A 20,675-nucleotide genomic window follows, 5' to 3' on the forward strand; every position below is an offset into this window, starting at 1 on the left:
CAAACGTTGCGAATCAAAGTAAAGACCAAACTCAACTGAACCGAAGACTGAAACATAATTGTGGGGGCAGTTGTGGATAAGGAAAACCATCAACTGATATGGGAAATTACATGGTGGCAGGGAAAACGAATGATTGATTGGGATCAGGGCACGTGTTTAGGGTGCCTCATTACGCGATTTGCGATAAGTGCGGGCCCTAGCAACGTGGCTCTGAATTTTTAATGGACTTTTTAAAGTCGTGTGTCCGCTGTTGCTTCTGCCAAATTTATGCACCCAATGACCCGGCCTAACCTGAGAGAATTTATTCCTTATATTATTTTATATATCTTAGTCTTTAGGTGCTTCCTGAAAAAAAAGAGTTCATAACTTTGTTTTGCAAGTGCTTAGACGAAGTCTGATAAGATAATGTCTAGATCCCAAGCTCCATCATGTGAGTGCAAAGGAAAATATTTAAATAGTAAAACTACTCTGAAAATCTGAAAGTGTTGGACGGACTAGCCACCCACTGTCGATCTGTTGGCTAGGAGCTACCGACCTTCTTCTTTATCACAACTTGTCATAGATATGATGATGATTATCAGAATTGTTATATTTAGCACCACATCTGCAAACGCATCTATCTGGCGAATGGAATGGATGTGGGAGCAAACACAAACATGTTGTAAAACACAAAATACGTAAGCAAAGTTGTCCCAGACTCTGGGACTTAACCCGATATCTCGTGCATAGCATTATCTATACAGACTCCAGGGGGGAGTGCGCTCAACCAGAAGCACAACAGCACAGCGTTTCAGAACCGTAAAAAGTTACGCAAAAGATCTTTGGGGGAGGACTGAGGCAATATCTATGTAGAGCCTAAGTAAATCTTCTAAAAATAATCTCGAGGGGGTTAGGTGGTATTTATTTTGTATATTAGTATCTAACATTTATTTAAATTTCAGTTTAATTTGGTTCTTATTTATTTTGTTGTTTTTTTTTATAATTATCTGAAAACAAACTGAATTCTTTTATTCTCTTAGGCTTTCAAATCCTAATGGCCCAGGATCCCAGGATGACGGGTTTTCCTTACTGAGATGAATACAGTCTTGCAGATGAAAAATGAGCCTGTTCCTTTGATGCCTGAAATCAAATAATCCCAAAAATAAAAACTTAACTAATTTAAAATATATTTTAAAAATCAAAACACAGCTTATTGTAAACTGACTTAAATTGGTTGCTATGAAACTCCTGTGGTGGCGCCACTTATATTGTGTTTCAACAAAAGCACGGTAGGTCCAGCAAAGCCATGCAGCACCACCTAGCGGCATTCTGCAAAATAAAAATATAAAAATGAGACAGAATATTATGGTATATTTGTGAGGGTTTGACGGAATATTCGATCGATTTGTAATTGGTCACATTGCTTACGCGCCCAATTCAAATTCAAAAGAATTCTCCGACATCCCATAATAATTGTTATCAGAAGTATCAGTGCAAGTGTAACATATTTGTAAATTTTTATTATGATAAAATTACATTTTAATTGCTGTAGGTCTTGGCCAGCTAGTAATATTTAATGACTTCGATTTGCATTAAAAAACGAACGAATGTGAGGTGGATTGAGAAGTGAGAGATGATGGCTTAATTTTACGTTTGTAATGCGGAATGTGTAATGTTCCCCATTTTTTAGATCATTTTTTTAAACCTGTTTAAATGTAAGTGGGTTTAGTGGCCCAGCTCATTTTAAATTTTTGTATATTTCATCAGATCAGGTCACACTGAATCCTATAAATCGACGGTTGCTTATTTGTAATTTCATACTTGAATTTTTCATCAATGATCAATAAACGTGGCAATGCAATAAAAGGAATTCTTGAATTCTTATGAAGAATTGTTGTGCGCACTATTTTTCAAATTTTCCAATGTTATCACTTAATATACATGTCTCTTTTAATAATACATACATTTACATACTGTAGGCAGAGCTCCCTTGCTTCCAGAGGGGGAGAATTGAAAGTGTGAATTTGTAAAAAATAAGGTCATAAGGTATACAAACCAATAAAACTGAGTATTTAAAATACTTCAAATTGATTCCTAAAATGAATTAAATGATTGTTTCCGTGTTAAAAGTCTTTGCAAGCTGATAATATCAAATAGAACATCAAAATCGAGGAATATGATTTCAGACTACGGTATGTTTTTAAAATGAGATGGTATATTTCGGTGTATTTCCGAGGGTCTGTCAGTATATTTTATCGATAATTCCGCGGTCACACTGGTGTCCATTCACAATATACCAAATTGCCCATTCACAATGGGAGCTTTTATTATTATTTTTATCATTCGTTCCTTCATTCCATCATTCATTCAATTTTTCAATGTACGTGCGTTCGGTGGCCAGATCCGCGTCTCCCATTTCTTTAAATATAATCTGTGTGTTTCGTGTTAACAACGAAAGGGCCAAACATAGAGCAAGTAAAAAATGGAACGGGCCGCCGCGAGAAATTAAGCAACAAATGAAGAAAATTGTTTGTAACTAAATGTGTTTGTTAAACTAAGGGGGATGGTGTTTGTGTTCTGTGCGGCTTTTTAAGCGAAAGAGGAAGCAGTGGCTAAGTGAAATACAAATACAAATAAAAGTAATTGATATGAGCCCCTTATCTGCAGTGTAGAAAGAAGGCAGAAAGAAGCAAACGGAGATTAGATAAAAAATAGTGTGCAAAAGCCAAAGCAAAGGCAAAAGCTGCAATAAAGAAGAAGTTCAGTGCCAAACATTTTGGCGTCCTCTCATCTGTCTGTGTACATGTGCGTGTGTATGTGTCACGACGCCGTCTTTCCACGTGCAAGTGTGAGAGTGTGTGTGTGCTTGGTGCACCTGTCTGCCTAAAGAGAAATAATAAAACGAGGAAATAAATTCGCTGACCAAAAGCAAAAAAAAGCAACGCGCGTGTTTGTTTGTGTGTGCTTGTGCGAAATTGTGGAGAAATGTCATTGTCAGCAGCTGCAGACGCTAAAGTCTAGACCAGCAGAGAAGGGGGAGGGAATCAAAAGAAGCACACAAAAGCCGCCTATTTAAAGAGAGTGAAAGAAACAGCGAGAGAAAGAGCTGTGGCTCCAAAGAGAGTTTAGTTTAAGTGAAAGGAAAAGCAACAACAAAACAGTTAAACCGCAAAGCAACAGCGAAAAAACGACTCCAACAAAGAGTAGACGACAAGAGGAACATCAGCAAGAACAACAACAACAACGCAGAGTAATCCAGCAAACAGACACATAAAAGGAGCTAAGAGAACGAGAAAACAGCATCAACTAAGAGAAATTCCTGTTTTTTGCTTCCGAATTTTTCAAGGAATTTCTTAAACCAGATCTTTTATTCAGGTGAGATTTCTACCCATACAAATGAATGAATATGGAAACCTGTGTTTACATTCCCCCCCACCAATAACCAATGTGCATGTGCGGCTGGTTAATGTACGTGATTTTGAGGGCTAAGGTGGTGTGCGTGACATACTTTTTAATCAATGAAATCCCCAATTTTGAGGCTTACTTTTATTATTTGGGGGTTGAACATTCCTTTGCTTGAAACTGGATTTTCAATAGGATGCTGATGCTGTTTTTCATGTGTCGAAATGTTTCTCTATTAACCTAGACCCAGAGATGAATGTTGGGTGTTGGAGGGGTGTTTTGGGCGTCAAAGCCACCCTCTAATGGGGGGTGGTTCTTGTTATGGCTGCGTCGAGTATGTACCGTACCTCTCTCAGCTGCTGTCTATCTCTGTCTTTCGTTCTCTATGCCCCACAGCTGTTTTTGCCGTTATGTGTACTCGTATTTTTGAAGAGGGCCTTGAGCAACACATTTTTGAATAACCTTGCAAAAGTAGCGGCATAACGAGTTTGATCTTACTATTTTTTTTTAGAAGAAAACTGCAGCTCCGTTGGAAAACCAATTGGTTTTTGAGAAAACTTCTTTCCTAACTAAGGAAAAGGCATTTTCGCATGGAAAGCAATAATAATTATTCAAATCAAGCGACCATATTACATAATAGCTATAAAAAAGTAATGAAATGAGCTTCAAAGAAAATATTGTTCCCAAAAAATAGTTTCTTTTAATTTCCTTGAGTTTTTGATGCATAAAATTGTTGAACTTGACCCCGAAAAACACATGCTTTTAACATCTGAGGTCCAACAGAAGCACTCATCCTCCTCTGCCTTCCCACCCCTTATACGGTCGAGTGATCTAGATAAATGCAGTGTTGCACAAGGCATACCCATTCCCCTCCCTTTTAATCCTCCTCCCACTGCCACCGACACCTATAATCTTTTTTGAAAAAGCTCACACGAAATAAATCAAACGCAACTTGAACACGTCTGAGAAGAAAGAAAGGCGTCTATGGTGCCACGAGAGGGATGAGAGGATGGAACCAAAACAAGAAAAAGAGACATACAGCCAGTCGCAGCAGCTACTCCACCTCTTCATCTCGCTTGCTCTCATTAATCACAATGACTAATTTGTTAGGGCTTTTTTTTCATGCGATGTATAGTTTTTGTTGTATTTTTATTTGTGAGGCTGCTAAGCCGAGAAACGGCGGTCACTTTAAGCCCCATTAAAGTTACCCAAGGGTTAAAAATAAATTGCCGAAGGAAACACACACAAAGAGAGATAAGAGAGCGTGAGAGTGTAAAAACAACAAAAAGCCATGAATGGGAAAAGATAGAGAAAGAGAGCAACGATGGATACCCTACCAGAACTTGAGAGACATACGACTTACAATTGATTTTCTGTTGCCTTGCACCTTTTTATCTTGTAAATAGATATGCTCTGATTTGTGCAGGGTATACCAATGAAACCAAAGACTCACGATCAGATGTCAAAGCCTCTTAAGAGGAAGAGGAACAGCGGGACAGTGAGGGAGAGAGAGAGGAGGAAAGGCAAGGTGACAGGTGAATTTTGATTAGGTTCTCTCTGCCTATCTCTCTACTTCTAGCTCTGATTCTGTCTCTCAAAGATTTCCTCATCTGTTTTGTTGGTTTTTCTTGCCTTTTTTCAGAATCTTTACCTGATTTTCTGTGTGTGTGTGTGTGTGTGTTTGTTCTTTGCTTCTGTTCTGTTTGAATTTGTTTTGCTTTGTCTGTTTTCTCCTCTTCTGTCTATTTCTATACCCCTTTTCTTTACATTACTTTTTCATATTTGCTTTGCTTTGTTTTCATCTTCCTTGCTGTACTTTACTCTTATTTGCTTTGATTTACTCTTCCTCCAGTTTGCTGACTAAGACATTTGCCGGCTTCGTTTATTTTACCTGTCGACAGGTGTCCGTTTTTGTCCGTCTTCCTTCTCCGTTTTCTCTTTGTTTCTCTCGCTCTCGCTCTCTCTCTATTTCTTACTCTGTCTCTCCGATGTTCCTTTTCCGTCTGCTAGATTTTGGAATTCAACTCGTTTCGTGTTCGGTCTCGCGGTTGATTTCACAATTTATCTATAGAAGGAGGATCCCATCCTCTCTCATGCAAATGGCAATGTCATTTGGGGGACATGCGGCACCACAGTGGCTCCTACTCCCCCTGCCCATGTGCTCGTGGCCAAGAGGCTCACGTAGTATTTCATGGATGGCGATACGCAAGGAATGGGAATATTCTTACAGCCGTCAGCAGTTGTTGTTTGTCCTCTTTATCATCCTTCTTTATTGCATTCTCTCCGCTTCGTATCGCTTTTTTATCTTAGCCGCTGCCAGCTGCGGAAACCTTTAACTTTGCTCTCTCATCTATTAACCATTATTCTGTTGCGTTTTGTGGCCTAATTGGAAGAGTCTGTGGGGATGTCTGATTAGCGTTGAATGTTGGGAATGCTTCAAAAAGGAAAGCGGATAGTAAAGAGTGTGTGATGTAAGAATTGGGATGATGTAAGAGAGGAAAAGAGAGAGAGAGGACGTAACTCAAAATGATGTGAGATATCTTCACTCATTTATCTTGAGTTTGTTTGCCTCTCTGAAACTCTCAAGAGATTAAGGAGCAGCCACAGACAGCCCTCACCTTTGAAAGTAAACGAAGAAACACAAACCCATAAGAAAATTCCAAATGCATTCCAAATGCAACTGTAAATTTGCCAAAAGAAAGAAACGGCGGAAAGGAAAGCCAAAAAAAGAAACAGAAGCGAAAAAAAAGCAACCCTTTGGGAGAAATGGAATGTGTCTGGGCTCCATCTACAGTAAAGCACTTGCACTCACCTGAAAACTCAGCTGAAAGCTTACCCTGCTCTCCCTCGCGTTTCTCCTTGCCAACATTTTTTGGATAATTTGCCATATGAGTTGCATATCCATTAAGCCACATGGCACGACGGCATCTAGCCAGAAGCTAACAAAGGTGCAACATTTTTCCTGCTGCTGCTGCAGCCTAGCCCATTCCACTTGTTGTTCTTTCTGGCTGCTGCTGTTGTTGCTGTGTGTTGGCAAACCTTTTTTGATACCCTTAACTTACTAGTTTTAATAAATATAAGAGAATATATGTATATGATTTATTTAATTTCTTTAAGGGGAACATTATGATATGCATTGCTATAATTTCGAAGCATTTAAACTACATCGGTTACAGTTATCATATGGATGCGATCGATATTTTAGGGTATTTAATGCTTCGCCGAACCCCAAAGCTGTCTCGGTCCCTCCGTGTTCTCTTTTCTCCTCCTCTGGCCACTTCTCTTGTGGCCTTCTGTGTTTGCTCTTGAAGTTTATCTGAGGGACCGGACCGGGAACGCTGTGCACTTTTATTGATATCATGTAACTCTTGGCGGCGCTTCCTCAACGGGAAGACATTTAGGAATGGTGGGAAGGGTAACTGGAAGTGTGGCATGTGGCAGACGAGGTAGAAGATGCGAAACAGAAAAATGAGGAAAAAGTGCAAAGGGAGAGGGGGAGAGTACTACTTGAGGTATGACTGGAATGCAGTTTCCTTTGGGTTCGGTCTTGGCCTCAAGTTAATGGCAAACCCGATTCGATAAGACATGTCTGTTGAACGCACACGTACTCCGTACTCCCTCTGTCTGGCCTCTCACACCCTCAGCCTCTTTCTCTGCCTCTCCATCCCTGGGAGAATGGCAGAGAGAGGCCTCCGCCATCAACCATGTTTATGTTTATGCAGAGGCAAACATCTCCTTCGATTCCTCCACCTCTTTCTCTCTAGGGGTTTCTACTTCTGTTTCTGCTGTTCTTAACTTTTCTCACATTCTTTTCAATCCCATTGTTTCTTATGCCGCCGGTCTTTGAGGTCTCGTTTCTAATGAGTGGAAATCGCATTGTATCCGTAGTTTAATTAGAATTTTCTCTTCTTGCGTTTACGGCACAAATTGTATTACATTATTCCAACGGCTTTGAAAGGCATTTTCTTGGAAGGTTACAAGTATTTTATGTGGGAGAACACAATTGTGGCTATCGCTTTAAATTACTTCGAAAATGTGAGGAAATAAACTGGAAAATCTCTCTATCTCTTATACACCATAGAAAAAATAATGTCAAATTAATTTGCACACTTAAGCGATTCTTTACTAGCCCATAATTATATTAAACTTTAATCCTTTTATCCGCCTTATCATAGATTTTAAATGGCTTTCGAAACCAAAACCAGCAATCAACATTTTTTCCTATAAAATAACAACAACTCAGGAGGCGACGGCCATATGGTGAGAGGGGGAGAGAGAGGCACGTCAAGGAGAGTCATAAGAGCTGCCAACTCATGTTCACAGCCTCGTCATGGCGCATTCCATTAAAGGTTGTCAGACCCCCCTCACACTCCCTCTTAAATGCCTTAAAGAAATCGTTTAACTTTAGTTTATTTACTCAACTAACGAACTATTAACGAACATCTTAATTGACGGTGGAAAATTGCATTCGAGGATTACAAGTTTTACTCCTGTTTCTCCCTCTCCCGCTGTGATTCCACCGATGTTTAAAGACATTCCTCAATCACTTTTTTCCACTCTGCAGATGAAATACCCTTTATTTGTCCCCTCTTTGGTTGTCATACCCTCTATTTCTTTCACTCTTTGGACGTCATAATCCATTAGGTGGAATTGGAATTTTTGTAGTCGGCAATTGGCTTTGGCTTTGGCCATCGACTGACAAATGGTCTGTGATGCCAAGACATCGAGAGGAAGTATTATGCAGTCTTCAATGCACACACAACTGGCTAAAACTTGCTCCTATTTTTGTTGTACAACTTTTTTAAAGGAAATGTGTACTCTTAGAGGAAAAGGCAGCAACATCAACAATGTTTATGCGTCTCGCTGTTGTCTGTCCATAAAACTTGTGTCTGGCGGGGAAGCGGAAAAAGGAAGAACCCCTCGAGAACCCTGCAGGATGGAAAATGTTGCAACAGCTTGTGCCTCTAGCTGTCTCTTCTACTGGCGGATATTATTGCTTTTGGCCAACTGCCAGACCGAAAAAAAAAAAAAAAAACTGGCAATAATTATATTTTATGGCCTCCCAGTCCTTTGATGAACAGCAAAAATACAACATTTGTCAAGAAGGTTAGCGACACAATTTATGAAAACAAAAAATTAAAGAAACTAATCGAGGCTCTTGGAAAACATAACAAGATTCTCTCTCTAAAAACTTTTGTAATTCCGCTTTGCCCATTTATAAGAAGAACAACTATGGATATAATGTTTATTTGAGTATATATGAGACTAGGTTTAAATGTTTGTACATTTAATTGGGAATCGATTGGTCGCAGGAGAACGTATCTGAGTATGCTAGAGAAATTTTTGCAGCACATTTAGGACAAACGATCAATGTCGATCAGCCTGAACGAGTATTTTAGTGTTGTATAAATTAATCTTGAGAGAACTCCACACTGATAAAAGAACTGTAGGAACTTGAAGAAGAGGAAAAGCGCCAGAGCTTCAGCTAGAGTTGAAGACAGAGTTAAACCTGGATACAATACGGGAAAACATTTTCATAAGCGTATAATTATTTTAGGTATACATTTTCCCTAAATTTACTTACCTGAGCGAACTGTTGTGAATTTGGTAATTAGGAGTACATTATTGACTATTTCATCAGGAGGAGTGACTGAAAAATAATTGGTTATAGAATTCAATCGGAGTCCGAATCCGAATCAGTCCCAGAGCTGGAGCTCGAGGAGGAGCTGGATCCGGATTGGGAACTTGAGCTAGAACTGGAGCTGGAAGAAGATGAGGATCTTGAGGAGCTGGGCCTATTTTCAGGGGAAGCGAGATGCTGCAAATCCGCTGGCATTGGGGCGTCTTCCAGTTGCGTGTTGTTGAAATTGCTTATGGTATCCACAGATTCCGATTCGGCGACAGAGACAGACACGGAAACGGACACGGGGACAGAATTTGAGTCGGAACTATTGCTGCTGTGTCGCATCATTTTAGCAACCGATGGACCGGAGGAGTCTTCTTCGTTGTCATCGCTGACGCTGTGGCCCCTTTTGGGATATTGAGAATTTACATCCCTAGAAGCTAGAGTTTGATGCTCCGGAATGAAAAATAATTGGTTTGAGTCTGGCTGCGGCTCTGTGCTCTGCAGCCAGGGAAAATCTTTGATGGAAGTGCGGGTCATCCTGGGATCCTTTCGGATCACAAACTCTGGGCCCTCTGGCATTTGCAACAGCTTTCTCTCCACGAAGTTCTGCAATTGAATGCCTGGCCGGCACAGGACTGGACATTGCTCATTCAACACAAACCAATTTTGATAGACTTGCCTCAGATCAGCTATCACTTCTTTTGCATTCTGATAGCATCGAGTCTGCACGCGATTTATAATTGTGGCCAAGTCCATGGTCTTGGTAAGCTTCTCATAGTTCCGGCAGCGCTCGTCTATGGGTCGCATGAAAAGTTGCGCATATTGTTTATTTGTTAGCCCTTCGAGTATATTTTTTTTAATATAATGTATCTTGTTGGTGTAATTACCAACACGATCCTAAAGAACGGCAGTATGGTGTGGTAACTTTACGCACAAAAGTCTATAGTCTTACCATTGAGACAACTCTTGAGGCACGGAACACACACGTTTTTTTTGTCACACTTTCCACAACTTTGGCAAGTTTTTCGATGCAGCACTGAAAAAATTGTGCCGCTGTCATGACATCTTGGCTATGCAATAGCATCGATTAGTTTGTCAGAACAACACGACACATGACACTATTAATATTTTTTCAACACTAGTTAATAGAAACGTAAAGTACTTTCCAAGATGGCAGAGCACGAAAAAATGGAACACTTCCCAACACGTTAACTCAATAAAATAAATTGCTTTTCAGCACTGGCAGCAGAAACCTGAAAAAAAAGAGTATCTTAAAAAAACCAAAACAATTAGATTACTCACCAGCCCGAAATTTAATCAGTACAAAAGCAAAAAAACCCCAAAAACAAAAAAGAAAATCAAAAACAAATTGGCAAACGATAAGCCAAAATACGAGATGCAAAAAAAAAAACGAAGCGAAAGTGATGCGACAAGTGGCTAAATAGGAACAGAAAATAAAGGAAAAAAAAGTAAACTACTCGAGTGTTTTCTAGGCAGCTTGAAGCTGTCAAAAAATAGGTCAAATAAATCATTAAGAAACACACGAAAATTTAAAACTCTTTTAATGAAAGAGATCAAAGAAACATAAGAATTAAATAATGAATAAAAGCAATATACGGTAGAAAATAGTTGAGGAAGAGGGAAAATTAGTGGAACAATCTATAAAATTAGGTCAAAAGAAAGACATAGATCAAGATCAAGGCCTTAAGAAACGAATTGAAACGTTTTTTCAAGGCACACGACATGGCTATTAAGATATACTCGATAATGGATAAATAACAAAATAATTAATTTAACGTTTCATTTGGAAATCAAATTGGGCCAAAAAGATCGAAGATCAAGGCCCTATTTCTAGGTTTTATAAACCCGCCATTGATTGCCAAATTTCGTTGACATTTCTTTTTTTGTTTTTAGGCTGTGCCTACATGTTCTGGTGTGTGTGTTTACTTTCCTTCCTCTTTTTTGCTGCTCTTCAACGGAATCCTAAAAAAAAAACCACATAAATCGTAAAAATAGCTTAGAAGAAGAAAAAACGCAAATAAAATAGAAAGACAAACAACTAAACAGAAAATCGCAAGAAAAAATCTATAAGACAACAAAAAACCAAAAAGAACTAATTAAGCGAAAAGCTCTTAAGGAAAAATCAAAGGAAGGCAAGGTAGAAAAAAGAAACGGAAAACAGCCGAAAGCGAAATTGCTGAGAGCAGGAAGGGAAGGGGTGGGGCGTTGTATAGTAATTGCAAAAAATAATAATAGTTCGATAAATAAAAATCTGTGAGGGTCAGCAAATATGATTGAATATCGAAAATGCATTGACTCTTGGCCATGCTCAACACAATTGACACGATGAGTGGCTGCTCGAGTACCATTTGTGTGTGTGAGTGTATCTATGGGCGTGTGTGTAGCGCGTGTCTATTGTCCATGGAAAGATAGACAGAAAAAGCCAGCTAGGTCACAGCCCACAGACAGAGCTACAGCCACAGACAGCAAAAGATACTGAAATAAGATAGTAACGAAACCATAATTGCATAACAATTGAAAATTACGAGAATCCATGAGATATTAGAAAGAAAATTGAAAATTTGTTTTATTTTATTGCGATATTTTCAACATTTTCTACTAAATATAAATCTCTAAAGTAGCCTTAGTTAGCTAGAGTTCTCCTCCACAAAAACGTATTTGACTTAATGGAAGTTCAGCTACTAATTTACTCCTATGAAATAGAGCAGAATGAATGTCAGATTCAAAAGTCTTTTGTTGTCAGGCGAGAACTGAATAGAACGGGTGGGGCAGGGGTTTTTATGGTAGGGTTATGATGTCAGAGCATGAAAACTACTAACTGTAAAAATTGTCGAATTTATTGAATGGCATTTGCTTCCTCTTTTCGTTGTTGCTGTTGCTGTTGCTGTTGCATTTGTATTTGTTCTTGCCAAATGAATTGGAACGGCGCTTCCTTCGCCGTCTGTCTCTCTCTCAATCCCTCTTTTGGTTTTTCCCTCGCATCTCTTTCGCTATTGTTCACTAATTTAACTAGAGGTCAAAGCTATGGTGGTTTCCTTCCCCCCTTTCCACCGCATTGCTGCTGTTAAACTCCTTCCATTTCCATTTGTTTGTTGCTTTTGTGTTCTTGTTACGCCAAACTACGCCGAGTGGTAGCCGCTTGCCATGGCAATGGAAAAATGAAAGATGAGAAAAAAACGAGGAAATAAAACAGAAAAATTTAACTCAATTTTTGGTAGGGGGTTTATTGAACTTTATTTTCGGGGCTCAAAATATGTAGAGTGTGAAAGGTTAAACATAATTTCAACAGTTAAAGCCACAAAAATGTGTGTAAAAAACTTAAAATATTTGTATAAAGAATGCAAACTTGAAGCATTCCACTTATATCAAATTTATTGTTTTTGTTGGGTACTTGTTTTTTTTACGCTAGTGTTGAAAAAGATTTGTGCAGTGCCATTCCCCATTCGATTAATTCCATGTTGATTAATCCAACAACACTTGGACAACTATCTTCACTAAAATAATATTTCTGCCTGATTCAACATACACTTTACACATTTTTAGAGTTCTATAAATAAATATTTTAAGTTGCTTGAATTCTTGCCGAATTTGTTCTGCTTTTGTTTACCTTTTATTGAAACGAGAGAGAGAAAGAGAAGAAGAGCTGAAGAAAGAAAACAAGTGCCGACAGGCAGGTTCTATATTTAGGCCTCCAAAGATTATCTCGAGTGCTCGAGAGAACTTCACCTAGGAAAACTTTCGACCCACTTTAGTTCAATTAAATTGGAAAAGTGCAGTCCACAAAAATTTGTATAATTAATTGGAGTCGGTCCTTCGTTTAATTAAAAGATATAGATTAAATGTAGATGGAAAATGGCAGCCGTTTCACGTGCCACAGTTTCAGTCAAACACGCGACGCTTTTACCCCCACCTTTCCAACGTTTTTTGCTTAATTTTATTGGCCCCGAAAGTAATCGCACTTTGCTTTGGCTAATTGGCAGGGCACACCTTTGGCCCACGATTGTGGCCGTGTCCATTCGACTGCAATTACCGTGCAATTACCAGTAAACTAAATAGTTTTTCCTTTGCTCAACGACCAACCCACCAGACGAGACGAAACACTTTTCTAATCCCAAAACGAAAGTCGCCTCGGATAAGTTTTTGTCGTTTTATCAATTATAATTTGGAGATACATTTTAAGTTTTTTCTGTGTAAAAGAAAGTTCCAATTGGACATGGACAAGTGCTAGTTGAGATTAGGAAATGGGAATGGGGAAAAGACCCCATCTACAACGGGTAGATAAAGGGGGATATATGGGTAAATCTATCTATTGATGATTGATGATACAAATTGAATTTTTACTAGTTCTCGATTGCAAAATATTCCAAATTGTGTGACATAAGATACATATGTATTTACATTTTTATAAGACTACAAAGTCTTTAAAGAGTTCATAAATGTTCAAGGAACATCCTCCTTTATTTCTTCTTGTAATGTATTCCACAGCGATTTTTAATTCAAGTAAAGAACAGCGTTCTTGATATACAATATATCTATCTATCTATACAATCTTGATAACAATCTGGCTAGAGCTTTCTCCCGTATACGATATATGATTCAATTGGTGATTCAACCTCCAATGGCATTACACGTTACCCCTCCCTCTCCATCACACTGTTGCCCCACCTCCTCAAAGGCGTTTTTTGTTGCGCCTCGTTAAATGCGTTCAACGCTTTTGACTTTTACTTGTCGACAACTTTTTGTTGTTATTATTTATCAATGTTACGCTTTTTGTCCAGACTTTTTTTTTGTCGTCGTTTTGTCATTTGTAAAATCACATTATTATTTTTATTTTTATTTTCACATATTAATGAAGCGCACGTTTCATCGATTTTCCTTGGGTGTCTGTCTGCTTTTTTTCGTTTTCTTTGGGCCATTGTTGTAATGCTTTAAATTATGATTAGCGGTTCGTCATTGTCATCGTTGGGAGCGTCATGATCCGGTCGATCGACTGCCGTTGTTACTGGTGGTGCTGGTGTGGCGGTAAAAGTGAACAAACGACCCTCGAAAGTATTTAAAAAGAAACATACACTCAAATGCAGTTATGATGATCTTTCCACTGACAAAAAGAAGCAGATCTTTGCCATTCCACTGGCTATTGGAGGATCATCTGTGCCGTACCCAGTCCCCCACTTCGAAGTGGTCGAACGTGACGAACACTCAGTTCAATTGATTTGCTCTTGCACCTTCAGCAAATAATCGTAAATATTTCCCACACACTGGGCGAAAGTTTTCTACGGTTTTCTTGATTTATTTATCATTCGGAACTGATCTGCAAATATCCTAAAATATCAAAAACACTCCAAGACCCATATACTTCTCTTCTTTAATAAATAAATAAAAATAATCTTGAACATTTTTGAACTGGAATTTCCAATTGATTTCCCACCTCCAATAATTCCATCATTCTATTCTTTGTTTGCTCAACTTACCTTTTCTCCATTCCCGTTTCTATCCTCTCAACTTATCGCATATTTTCGCCGTTATGCAATCTCCCAATATTATGATCAACATTTGGCCGCCACTCAACCAGCCACTCCACGCATTCATTCCCGCATTCACTCCTCCCAATTCCATTCAATTCACGAATATATGACCATATTGTTCAATCAGACTAAAAGTTTTTGTTTGTGGCTCTGGCGTTTGCGTGTCCATTTGGCATTAGCTTCCATATCGGACAATTTATTTACCAAATACAAAATCATTATTTATACGCATCAAATATTTTTACCCCTCATGTTTTTCCTTGCCTTCGACATTCGATACATCCATAGATATACAGATATTTATGTTTTAATAAAATCGTTTTGGCATTTTCGAATGAGTAGCAAAATCGAAAACATTTCCGTTGTATCAAGGTGAATCTAATGCGTGAATATTCGCTTAATACTGCAAAAATACTCATTCTTTGGTGTGCCATAAAAGGAGCTTTCAAGGAGTTTTGGGAAAAAAACGAACAAGTGTAAAAATGTAATAAAATAGTAAATATTCTTATAAAACATACACAGATTAAAATAATTGCAATATCAGAAAAAAGCTGTCGTTAAATATTCGTCATTCGTACACTCAAAACGCCTTTAAATCTTGATATTACCCGCACCTTTTGGTAGAGTATTCCCAGAGTATTTTCTATATTATCACCTTTCATCGCACTTCTCCTCTAATTTTTATATTTTACCTAATTGAGCTTTCATATGTGCAAAGTTATGCTTTCAATGTGGCCATAAAACCACTCATATGAGGGTACATCCACTTCTCTCGTTGAATCAAGTGTTATGTAATGGTAATGTTAATGTGTGTATGCTGGCCGATGCTATTAATAATGCGTATGTGTGTGTGTGTGTTAGAAAGTGTCATAAATAATGCCAGAGCTGCATGAAATGATAAGCCAGTGTCCTTTATTCTCCTGCCAGGCCTTTGGAATGCAATTAAGGACTTTTATCTGCAGCTGGCCAGATGCTTTTCCGAGTTTTTGTTGAAAAAAAAAACCTGCAACCTAAAATTCCACACACACATTCTGTTAGAAAAGTTTTGTGCCAAATTACAGTTATAAACAATGCGACGGCTGCCTTGCCACAAGCAGCAGCAGCAGCAGCAGCAGTTGCAACTTGCAACTGTCGGGCGAGTCGAGAGGCATTAATAATGCATGTGGCAGTCTCACAGACACATTTACAGGTTGCACATTTGATTGGTCCGCTAAATGGCCACAAAACGATTTTTGCTTATGAATTTTTTTGTTTGTTGTTGCTCTTTTTGCTTTTACAACTCTATGAGCGGATCCACAGACGGCACAGACCAGACCCCACTTTCTAGCCATAAAAACAAACCTCAAGCTAACGTAAAATTGCCTTAGAAAGTCAAAGTCGTTGAATCAGCAGCGGGATAGAGGATAGAGGGGTGCCTGTGCTGTGCTGTGCTCAATGGAACGAGTCGCGTCGGTTTTTGTGCAGTTGCATTTTTTATACATTTTTTATAAATTGTTTTCTATATGTTTGTACATATACTTGTGTGTGTTTTGTTGTTGTTGGCATTGCCGGAGGTCAGTGTCAAAGTTGAAAGTCATTTTGAAGTGGCGGCGGGGGCTTCCTTGTTAGAAGTCTGGGAACTAGCTGGAGACGGGGATTTATGCTTTGGGTGGTAGCATTTAAGAGGAGGAGAACGGCAAGAGACTGAAAATGGAAGTCTGTAAACATAGAAAGAGTGAGAGGAGAACTTTGTTGGATGGTGTCGATGGTGAAAGTAATATTTGAGGGAAAAGAATATGTTGTGTGGAGAGCCAGAACGATTTTGAAAGTAGTTTTATACAATTTTTCCACTCACCTACCAAGAAGTCTTTTAAGAAGTATTTATTGCGAGCAAATGTGTCCATTTGCATTTGATAAGAAGAAACGAAATTCCAACTTAAATTTATATTTAAATGTTGCTTTATCTATCCATTAAATTATGGCCTAGAGCAAATGAATAAGTAAAAATAAGATAAAAATCGTTTGTTGATTTCATAATCATTAATTTGTCGGCAGTTTTAATGGAAGGTGTGAATGAACGAATGGGTTAACAAAATCTGGGTTAAATTCACATGAGCAGAAAAACAGTTACAGGCAGATGTACCAGTGGTATACAAAATATATATGCCAAGCCATATATGTACATATTTGTGTATGGACATACATACATACATATGTATGTAAACCCCCTACGCAAATATTTAAACGCTTTAATGATGTCTATTGTACCCCAATGTTTATTTGCTTTTGCTGTTATTAATTTTTACTTGTCTTTTGTTATCTTTGCAGGTAATAAACAAAGTCCTCCATCAACCGTAAGTCAAAAGACAAAAAAATTCAAGTTAAGAGTCCAAAAAAACAGAGCAAAAAATAATCATATCTTGTCGGACAACGCCCAACGTTTAGCCAAACTACGAAGTTGGTAAAAGAAAGCAACTAAAGAATATGAAAGTAAATATTGCTAAATATTGCTAAAGAAAGAAGATGGACAATATTGAATTTTACAGGTTCTTGGCATATAAATAAAATATGTTTTCCGGACCTGACATCATAGATTCTTCGCAAAATTTATTTGTAAATGAAATTTAGAAAGCTGCTCCCCACCAATGCAAATCAAGATCCAAATCAATATCTTAAATACAATTTTGACTAATTAAAGTAAAGGGTTTACCCACCAAATCCCGCAACTTCCTTTAGATTTCCTTACACGATAGAGTTATTTTTTATGCTTTTTGAAGGCCCAGCCCCCGCTGTGGTTGCTCCACTTTGCATACAAATATGCATTGCGTGTGTGTTATTGTGGAGACAATGTGTGGAGTTCCAGGTGGCTGCCGCACCACCACCACCAGCGCCTGAACGCTCTGCATATCCATCCAAATTAGCAATGATATGTGCGGTGTGTGGGCGCACCTTCGATGAGGCCAAAATGGAATGTGGAGTTGCACTTACAAAAATTACACAGTTGGTGGTGTCTCTCTGTCTCTCCCCCAGGTGTCTTTTCTGTCTTTCTTTGCAACTCCCACCAACAACTAACAACCACCAAAAAAATAAACAAAAAGCGAATACTTCAAGCTGTCTTTGCGTTGAACATGCAACTATATAAAATACCAAAGAACATACATAAACCAGTTAAAGGACTTTCTTGGATGTTAAGGCCATGGTAATGCCCTGTAATTTGATGGTTTCGGATATTTGTTAGTATGTTTGATTTGTTTAATTCGAAAATTACACTTTTGTAAGTGTTTACATATTTAAAATCAATTTTAAAATATTGAATCAGTATTAAATATAAATTATTTGGCTTTTCTAAATTATTTTCTATGATAGCTTGTGCAAACACAATATACCCTTCTACTTCGACAATTAGCAGGTATGACAAAACGTCGCTTACTTCATTTACTTTATGGATATTTCGAACAGACTGTAGAACAGACCATTCTGGCAGTAGCCTATGCCTCAGAGGCCCCCCTTTCCAGCCCCAGAGAGCAATACACACACCTCTATTCCCCATTCCTTCTTCCGCCACTGCCACTGCCGCACTGCACCGCACCCATTCCGATGTGCTGGCCACTGGCTTCCGTCTGGGGAGCCACGTGCTCTCGAGCGCGGGGGTCGGTCTAGTGGGTCTGTTCGGTTTTTGGGGTCTGTCCAGGTCTAGTGGGGTCTGGGGGTCCGACTTGGCCTGGGCTTTCCCATGTATTTGTTGTTGCTTTTCATGTCTGACTGCAGTCGGAAATGGCATTTGACTGTTTGACTGCGTTTAATGCTCTCTCGGTCTCGACGCGACGACTCAAATTATTCCACATTTGGTAGACGGTTTTTTTCCGTCTGTTTTTTGTTGTTTTTTGTTGTTTTTTATTTAATTTTGTTGTACGTTAGTGTTGCTTTTATTGGACTGCATTTTCGTACGTGGTTTTTCTGTTTATTTACTCCCAACAATCCGTTTGAATAATTTACCCAAAGTCACAGAAAAACCTGGTTGCGTTTCTGGATACCCTTCAAATTAGAGGGTGTTGTGGATTTTTGTGCAGATGCTTGGAAAGGTATTTGGTCAGGATCAGACACAAACATGACCATCTGTCTGTAAGAGAGAAAACTATTTGGGTACTTTGTTATCTTTACTTCCATCTGTACATGTATAATTGATTCCATGCCAACGGTTATTAAATACAAAAATCCAAACAGGTTTCCACATTTCTACTCCACACTTCTCTTCCGAAATAGGGCATTTAACGCTTCGGCTTTGTTATTTAATTTGTTTTTAGATCATGATAAACGAATAATGACTTTTTGGTGTCTGCTTTTCAATTATTGGCTTATTGATCGATTTATATGCAAAATGCTTATATTTTGTTAGAGAATTATTTATATTTTTTGTGTCAATCTAATGGCAAAAGCTTGTTTAGGATTTGGCAGGTAACAGAATTTATATCAAAAGTACAGTGCAGCCTCTACCAATGGAGAATCTGATGTTTGCACTAGAAATATTTATAGTTAGTGAAGCGGAATTGACTGAATAAATGATACAAACAGTCCTGTCAAGGGCTTAAGTATTTAATTTAACAATCGCTTAGGAAACCATTAAACAGCATTCCATCCACTACATCCTCTCGTTGAATATAGAGTCTAGATACTCAACCAGTTTCCCCATTTTTATTCATTTTCTATGGCACTTTATTCTTGAACCTTCTCTTTGAAGTTTAAAGCATAAACATTTAAATTTCCCATGAAAATTCGATTCCCTTGATTCTCTTTTAAGCTCCCATAAAAATGTATTTTGCAAATTCCATTCTCACTAGATTTCCATTGATTGTACGGCATTTTTATTGACTTTTGCAATGTCCAGACAATTCCTTGGGGTATCGCCCCACACGCCCCTTCGATGTCTAACACAAAAATACTCTACGTGTATGTATATTATTTTCTATATCGAAACTTTGAGCTGGCTTTTTATTCCAGCGTATAGATTGTTGACATGTGAATACGCGATTGTGTCTGTCTGGTTGCTGCAACGTGCAACACAGCAGTTGCAGGGGCGGGGCGGGGCGGAGTATATAAGAAATATTTCTGCCAACATCTGTTCCGAAAGAAAAACTAAAGCTGGAGCGTGAGAAGCGGCACACGTACGTATCGTAACTGACAACGGAGAGGGAAAATAAAAAAAAAATCATTTGATATACTTGAAAACAAAAAAAGAAGACAGAAATGGCAGAAACTTTGCCTCTTTGGGGGCCTCTCTGTTTTTCTCTGCATTTCTTAGCTATAATTTAGTATTCTATGAAGAAGTAGAAAGACTCTTCAAGAGGTGGCTACTGGGGAGGTGGAGTCCACAGTTGTGGTGCTTCTTCCAGACAATCTTCCTCTAGCGTTCTGTTTGGTTTGACTAATGCCAACTCAATTTAGACACCCAGCCACGACCCCAGACCAGACCCCAGACCACTGTCTGCCTGTCGCCAGTTCTAGCAGTTAGTTGACGTTTTTCTTTCTCATTTCCTTCAGTTTTTCCCCAGTAAATGTTGCTGCGGTTTCGGTTTTTGCGGGTGGGAAAGCTTCTGTCTGACAATGTTGACAGGGCCCACCCACACAGGTAGTCCTCCTCCTACTTCCCTCTCGTGGCTCTGCCATTGTCGTCTGCATATTTTTGGGTGGGCCACGCTGTGTTTGCCAGTAGTTTGCTTCCTGCCAAACTTGCCAAAGTAAACAAAGTAAGAAAGGTGCTGGAGAAGGCAGGAAGGAAGAGATACGCAAGGCAAAGGAAAGGAAATGAGAGTGAAAGGGAAGTAAAAAACTGCACAGAATTGTGCTGTGGTGTGTGCTGGTGCCTTCGGATGAAATTCATTCATAAACTATTCAAAACTCAATTGAATTTTGTTTACCAGCCGATACCAAACCAATTTTGATCGGTTCATTAGACATTTACTTTTTAAATCATGATTAGTTCTATACATTTTGAATTATATTTTCACGTATAATATTAAAAGAATTTCAAGTATTTTTCGTCTATTCATAAATCACTCATACAAGAAATTAGTGAAAATCATGGACGAGCCATTGAGTGCATGAAATAATCATAAAATGTATTATTGAGGAAGCATTGATTGATT

At 38.5% G+C, this 20,675-nt stretch overlaps 1 protein-coding gene across 3 annotated transcripts in view; it reads left to right on the forward strand.

Annotated features, from left to right (window-relative positions):
• Window positions 1–2,357: 2,357 nt before the first annotated feature.
• LOC117902432 (mitogen-activated protein kinase-binding protein 1) overlaps window positions 2,358–20,675 on the forward strand; it is a 69,950-nt gene continuing 51,632 nt past the window's right edge. For 2 of the 3 annotated variants that reach the window (XM_034813806.1, XM_034813808.1), the window contains exon 1: window positions 2,358–3,354. The gene's annotated coding sequence lies outside the window, so the exon portion shown is untranslated. The remainder of the gene's footprint in view (window positions 3,355–20,675) is intronic. The other variant, XM_034813813.1, reaches the window with a different exon arrangement.

This window comes from Drosophila subobscura, chromosome U (genome assembly GCF_008121235.1).
Source record: "Drosophila subobscura isolate 14011-0131.10 chromosome U, UCBerk_Dsub_1.0, whole genome shotgun sequence".
Taxonomy (NCBI): domain Eukaryota; kingdom Metazoa; phylum Arthropoda; class Insecta; order Diptera; family Drosophilidae; genus Drosophila; species Drosophila subobscura.